The 7,181-nt window shown below is 35.3% G+C and overlaps 1 long non-coding RNA gene across 1 annotated transcript in view; it reads right to left on the reverse strand.

The window, feature by feature from the left end:
• LOC309962667 overlaps window positions 1-4,793 on the reverse strand; it is a 135,262-nt gene extending 130,469 nt beyond the window's left edge. Inside the window, exon 1 of the long non-coding RNA XR_014326258.1 lies at window positions 4,746-4,793. This is a non-coding gene — a long non-coding RNA (uncharacterized lncRNA). The remainder of the gene's footprint in view (window positions 1-4,745) is intronic.
• Window positions 4,794-7,181: the final 2,388 nt, after the last annotated feature.

A 7,181-nucleotide genomic window follows, 5' to 3' on the forward strand; every position in this document is an offset into this window, starting at 1 on the left:
CATCCATATATATCATAAATACTATTACTAATTATTCATTTAAAATATTCATTAATAAGGAATACCATGGTTTATGTTTTTCTCTAAACTACTTTATATTTATTTCATGCTTTTCTGTATCAGATGCTATTCTAAGTACTTTCCATATAATAATTCATTTAATTTTCAAAACAATATTATGGATTGGATATTTTTATATATTTGCTTTTAACAGAAGCAGAAAACTAAGGTATGGGGTATTTAGGAATTTTCCCAGCATAACATAGTAGGTAAACTGTATTTAAAACCACTGTATGACTACCATCTACTCCTCCAGGAATATATATATATATATATATAAAATGCATGTTCCTTATACCAAAAAGGAAGTTATATATGAATATTGTTACTATTTTAAGCTCAGTCCCCAATGGAAGGTAGGTATAGGACCAATAAGTGGGATTTAGACCATGTTGAAATCTTGCCTTGCATGGAAAACAAATCAATTTCTGAGAGTATTTTAGCTTAACCTGAATGAAGGCTGGTGAATGAGACACTGTAGCCAGGAGGAGCAATAAGAAGTAGTGTTAGTTCGAGATCACTTCCTCTAAGGGGTGATCCAGAGTCATGGTAGGGACATTCAAGTCAGGCTTTGGCAAATTTATGAATGACAGCTTTGGTGGTGAAATGGTGAACTAACTACATACAGATTGATGGGAAGTAATGTCTCAGGAATCCGAACCAGCAGGTCAAAGAATAAATGAGTCACTCTAACCACAGTGAAATAGGAAGAGAAAAATACAACATAGATTCGTACCAGAATAAAGCTTTATATAATCTAAGAATATAGCACAAACCCAATCTTACTTCATTCATTTCTGTTGAAAAAATTGTTTGGGACTTTCCAATTAACAGTACTAAATGGAGTGCCACCAAATAGCAAGCCATGCAAAAGAAACATTTGAACAATTGTTCAGTAAATATCATACCTGACTTTTAAATTATAAAAGTAATACTTTCTTGAGGTTAAAAATATCTAGTAATATAGAAGTACGAAAAGCATAAAATAAGATGGCTTTCCTTCTTTTATCATTCTGTTCCCCAATATAACTACTAACCTGTGTGTGTTTTCAAGACATTTTCACTGCATGAACCAATGTACGCTGACTTGTCTTGTTTTTGTAAAACAAATGGACTAAAATTATAGTTTGTACATATGTATATGTGCTATAACATGATTGATATAGGTTTTTTTTTTCTGTGAGAAAAGAGGTTTTACCATACATATTATGCTATAACTTGATTGATTTCACTTTTTTCCCCAAAATACATTACGGAAAACTTTCCAAGTCAGAACTTCCCATCAATCTGTATGTAGTTAGTTCACCATTTCACCACCAAAGCTGTCATTCATAGTCCTACCATATATTTTTTAAAGTTACTTGTTTTTCCATAGTATGGTATCTCATAAGTCATTTAAATATTCCATAATTTGTTGTCCCTTTCTCAAGTTAGGTTTTCACACATTAATATATATTACCTTAGGTATTTAGGGGCCTAAGTTCCAACTCATTACCACTTTTGTTTAATTTTCCTAGAAATTCAAGCTTATAGCTATGTCTAGTATGTTTAATCATGGGAATACTGTATATTTTTTTCCCTATTATCTGGAAGAAATAAGATATTGAGGACTTGGAAAAGATGCTATATCCAATTACTTCTCATACATTTCACGCTGTATATTTTGGGGGGTAAGAAAGTAGATCTGAAGCCAAATGGCTGAGTTTAAAATACCCTGTAGACCATAGTTAAGTATGTATAAGTTTAATAAACTCAAGTTTCCTGTTACTCTAGCCAATAGTTTATATTCAAGAAATATTAACTGACCATCTTAAAAGTAAATCCTGAATGTTGGGATAGGTGGTTAGGCAAAGCTTCTTCCAAGGATTCTAAGGAAAACTTGCTGAAGGAGTCAATGTGATTGGGGTCATCCAGGCAACAGCAGATATATTTTCATCCTCTTTTGCTTATCCCCTTTGGCACTAAAGAGACCCCTGTGTACAGAGAAATTTTGCAGCTGGGCAGAAGAGACAAGCCTCTGGCTGAGAAATAACACCATAACTCAGAGCAACTTTTGGCTTTCTACGTTGATCTTATCAAATTTCAACTTTTTTTTCTGGAAACATGATTCACTAAGAGAAGAAAAAACACTTCTGGTGCAATGACTAAAGCGGATAGGCTTCAGATATCTTCTAGGTGGGAAACACACTCACTATCAAATGGAGACATGGGCTGGCATGGGAAGCCTTCTCAGGCTCATCAGAAGCCAGGATAATCTCTCCCCTCCCCCACCAAAAAAATTACCAAAATATCTGGACTATTCCTCTACAACTTGTATATCTTTTGGAAAAGATAAAATTAGTTATCATTTGGTGTAGACACAGGCTGAGAACCTGTTAATAGAGTTTAGTGAAAATAAAATAGGCTGCTGGAATACCAGAGAATTAATATCTTCATGAGTGTAAATGGAAGTGGGAGGCAATGTCCACGTTAGCAGGGATAGATATACGATGCAGGAAACAGAGAAAATACTTTTTAGAGTTTCCAGCTAAGATAAAGAAAAATTATGACCAGGTCAGAAATAGTTTTCCTACTTATAACTGTGAGCAAAAACAAACAAATGAAACAAACAAAAACAGAACAAAACCCTGGAGGCGATAATGATCAATATTCATATAACAGGGTCCAATACCTGAAGAATATCTAAAAATAATAGATGTCTTTTAAAAATATACATTTAGTCATAGAATAACTAAAAGTCTATGCAAGGGTTTGTAAAGTGAGTATAAAAGGAATATGAATGGAGTTGTATATTTTTCCTATTTGCAAGAATAACTATTCAAATTTGGTTCAAATTTTAGAGAATGACGAAAGGGAAAGTACCAACAAAACTCTTGAATAGTTTTTATTCCTCTAAAAACATTTATAATTAAAAAGGAGTTACGAGGGAGCAAATTTTACAGCCAACACCACCTGGAATATTAATAAAAATATATAGAGAAAAACTCCACACTTCCTTCAAATTTTTTATTTTAATCACATCTGTTCTAAATTAATATAACTATGCTGGATAAAAACTTTTTATGTCATCAAGATCCTTTAAAAATTGATAAAACCCATTGGTCATCTCCATAGAAAAAAGAATATACTATACACAATACACTGCATATAATTTCAGAGGGATTACTGATAATCTTATATAAAGCTTACTTTCTGAGCCCAATTTAAGAAGTTCTAGTCTAAAAGAATGGCCCTAACTAAATAAAGTAGGATCTACTAATGGTTTCTGAAAATCGACTAGCAGGAAAAATCTAGTTCATGCCACCATGTCACCATAAACTTGCAACATTTTCTTGGGCACTGGATGGCGTGGGGATGGACAGAGTACAATGCCAGCAGCATGTCTCTACTTGTGCTCCAAAAATGACTCTGGAACTCTCTTCCTTTATCTTTCCTTTGTTCTTTCAACCCTCTATAACAGGGGACCCCAACCCCTGGGCCACGGACTGCTACCGGTCCATGGCCTGTTAAGAAACGGGCCACACAGCAGGAAGTGAACAGCGGGCTAGCAAGGAAGCTTCATCTGTATTTACAGCCGCTCCCCATCTCTCACATTACTGCCTGAGCTCCGCCTCCTGTCAGATCAGCAGCGGCATTAGATTCTCATAGGAACTTGAATGCTACTGTGAACTGCACGTGCAAGGAATCTAGGTTGTGTGCTCCTTATGAGAATCTAATGCCTGATGATCTGAGGTGGAGCTGGGGCAGTGATGCTAGTGCTGGGGAGCAGCTGCAAATACAGATTATCATTAGCAGAGAGGTTTGACTGCACAGAGACCATAACAAATCAATTGCTTGCAGACTTATATCAAAACCCTATCAGTGAGTGACAAGTGACAATTAAGTTGCATCTTATGGAGTAGACTGGACATAAGCAACACACTTCAGGTGTCACTGTCTCCCATCACCCCCAGATGGGACCATCTAGTTGCAAGAAAACAAGCTCAGGGCTCCCACTGATTCTGCATTATGATGAGTTATATAATTATTTCATTATATATTACAATGTAATAATAATATAAATAAAGTGCACAATTAATGTAATGCACTTGAATCATCCCCAAACCATCTCCCCCCACCCCCGGTCCATGGAAAAATTGTCTTCCACAAAACCGGTCCCTGGTGTCAAAAAGGTTGGAGACTACTGCTCTATAATTCATCCCCTGAGAAGCCCTAGAGAGGGTCTTCTGAATAAGATGAGAAGAGAAAATAACTCTTATCCATTACAGAAAACACAGCAAGAAAAGAGAACAAGCCAAAACACTAGAGATTCTTATAAACTCAGCAAAACTAACTTGCTTTTGTAAACTAATAAAAAAGCCCTTTAAGCATCAAGAAATATTTATTTAGCTGTTGCATATCACTGTTGAATAATCTGAATAACTTAAGTATAACCAAATTTCAAGAAATTGAAAAGTTAAAATCTCCCACCATGGTTGATAGCCAAGTGTCTGTTACACCAAGTTTATCAAAATAAGCTTATAAGAGTGGACAAAGTTTGATTCAACTGTGGTCATATTTCACAACTGTTTGCAACAGTGACTACCATAAGTATGTATTTATATGTATGCAACTTACAAATGAAAACTACACAATGGAGCATTAGATTAGATGAGGCTGAAATAGTCTATCTGCAAGTCACTTACCATATTCTGTATTTCATTTCTTCTCTCTTCAAATCTTGACATCAAGAGTTCTTTGTCTCAGAAGCAGCAACAAACTCCTGAAAAGTAGTTTATGTTATAAAGATTATACTTACGCATATCCACACAAATATTTACCCAAATAATGATCAGTTTTAAGAACTATTTTCAATATTTATTGAGGTCCAGAAACAATCAACAAATTAGTATATTGTCTCTAAGAACACTTGATTTTTATTGAATGCTGTCAAGACATCAAAATGTGCAGATTCACCTTTGAAAAGCGTTAAATTTGCATTTATTCTTTTGTCCCTAGGCTAACAGCTGGGTGGTGGTGGTGTTTTTTAAAGTACCTATTTGAGGTGCTAAGAGGTCCTAATTAGATAAATTAAACACAGCATTAAGTTTCAGAAGTGGTGTCAGAACAGATACTTTTTGATCTGCAGATCACTAAGGGAGCAACAGTAAATTGCAAGTAATGTGATTGTGTTTCCCACCTCAGCACACTGGGTTTGCTAAAAACAGTTTTAATTTAGTAACTGCCCAAGATATTTCTCTGAGTGACTGAGATGGAGTGTATTATTTTCTAGGGAGTCCCAGCTGCTTTCATTCTAATTATTCCTGTCCCTATTATGGATGAATGAATGAAAAAGAAATACCAATGGCCTCTGTGTTACAGTGTGACATTATCATACCTGGGAGGAGCATGTTGTTAACAAAATAAAACATGCTGGCTAAACAAAATAAAACAAACAACCATAATGACAACAACAACCAGGAGTGATTCACTTCAAGTCAGTTCAACAAATCAGTATGTAAGTAAGGCGCTGGGCTAGCTTATGAGGACCACTGACATCACTTGAAGTATTTATACTCCAGTGAAGAATGCAATGCCGACATGTCTACAACTAATGATAAAACATGAAACAATAAAGTAACTATAAACATGAGAATCAAATTATTTTTGAATTGATTATGGTAGGCATCACTGAAGTAGAATTTGAACTGTACCTAAAAGAAAAATAAGCATGTACAAACATGGAAAGAGAGAAGGAGAGCCATCCAGATTAAGAATACTATGGGTTAGGAGGCAGAGGACAAAGTGTGATGGAAGAGCCTAATGAGTGGGTTTAACCTCAGCCCAAGTCTAGGAATAGGTGTAGGAGACATAAGAAGTTCATGTTAAAGGAGGAATCAATGATTTTTGTTTGAGAGCTAATTGAGTTTGAAGTATCTATGGGAAATTCTGATCTAAAGCTCAGGATGGATATCCAAATTAGAGGCAAAGATTGAGTCACCTGCATAAAGGTGAAAACTAAAGCTTTGGGAGCATTTGAGATAAACCAGAGCATATGCAGAGCATGGTTAAACAATAAACCTATGGAACACCTATATGTAAACACAAGTAAGAAGATGAGAATAAGAAGAAACATTCTGGGAAGCAGCAGGAGAACCAAGAGAGAATGTATCTAAGATATCACGAGAAGGTAAGCATTTCATGAAAGAAGAGAGTAGCCAACATTGTTAAAGGATGCACACAAGTAGCAGGTTTCACTTTTAGAAAGTCATCTGCACTCTTTAAAGGAGCAGTTTCAGTGAAGTTGTGTGGAGGGAAACCAGACTTCTTATTGGTTAGAGTAAATTGATCAATGCAGGAAATGGTCAAAATGAGTGCAGAAGCTATCGAAAAAGCAGGGTGGGAAAGTTTTCCAGAGTAAGCAACATTAGAAAAGGAGGAGGCACATACATAAAAAAATCTTTAGCAATATCAGTTTAAAATAGTACATTTCAAATGTGGCTTCTCTGTGATATTCACTGAAGAGGTGCATCTATCAAGCCTAAGATTTTCCAGCCTGGCCAATGAGTAGATCACTTCAACCAATGAAATCTCAGTATATTGAGTTGTCCAGTACTACCTACCTACTGATTACTAAGAAAGAAAACATATACTGAGTGTGATTTAAAAAAAAAAAAACTTTCATATTTAAAAATATTTTTAATAAAAGATGCATATTCATGTCAACAGAGACTTACAGAGCTCAGGAACAAACTCATTATAAATGTTTCAAAGGAATTATACGGGACAAAACACCTGCAAAGAAGAAAAATAAGACATTTGCTGCCTTCTTTAAAAAACTCTAAAATAGCCACTCTTACCACATGGAAAATAAGGCTATATGATTCAACAAAACATTTGGAGAAACAAATGTTTTCCACCCAAACAATCCTCACAAATATTCCTAAGACTGCGAATACATTTCTCAAAGATACAATCACTGCTTACACATCAGATAACCTGAAATTGCCATCCTACAAAATAACTGGCACACATGCTCTTTGTAAGTATCAAGATCATGATGTCATGATGCGCAAAGAAAGACTAAGGAGACGCCAGATTGGAGGAGACCAAGGAGATTTGAAGATTGGATCCTAAACCAA

Source organism: Leucopleurus acutus (genome assembly GCF_964270905.1).
Source record: "Leucopleurus acutus genome assembly, chromosome: 5".
NCBI classification, from domain to species: domain Eukaryota; kingdom Metazoa; phylum Chordata; class Mammalia; order Artiodactyla; family Delphinidae; genus Leucopleurus; species Leucopleurus acutus.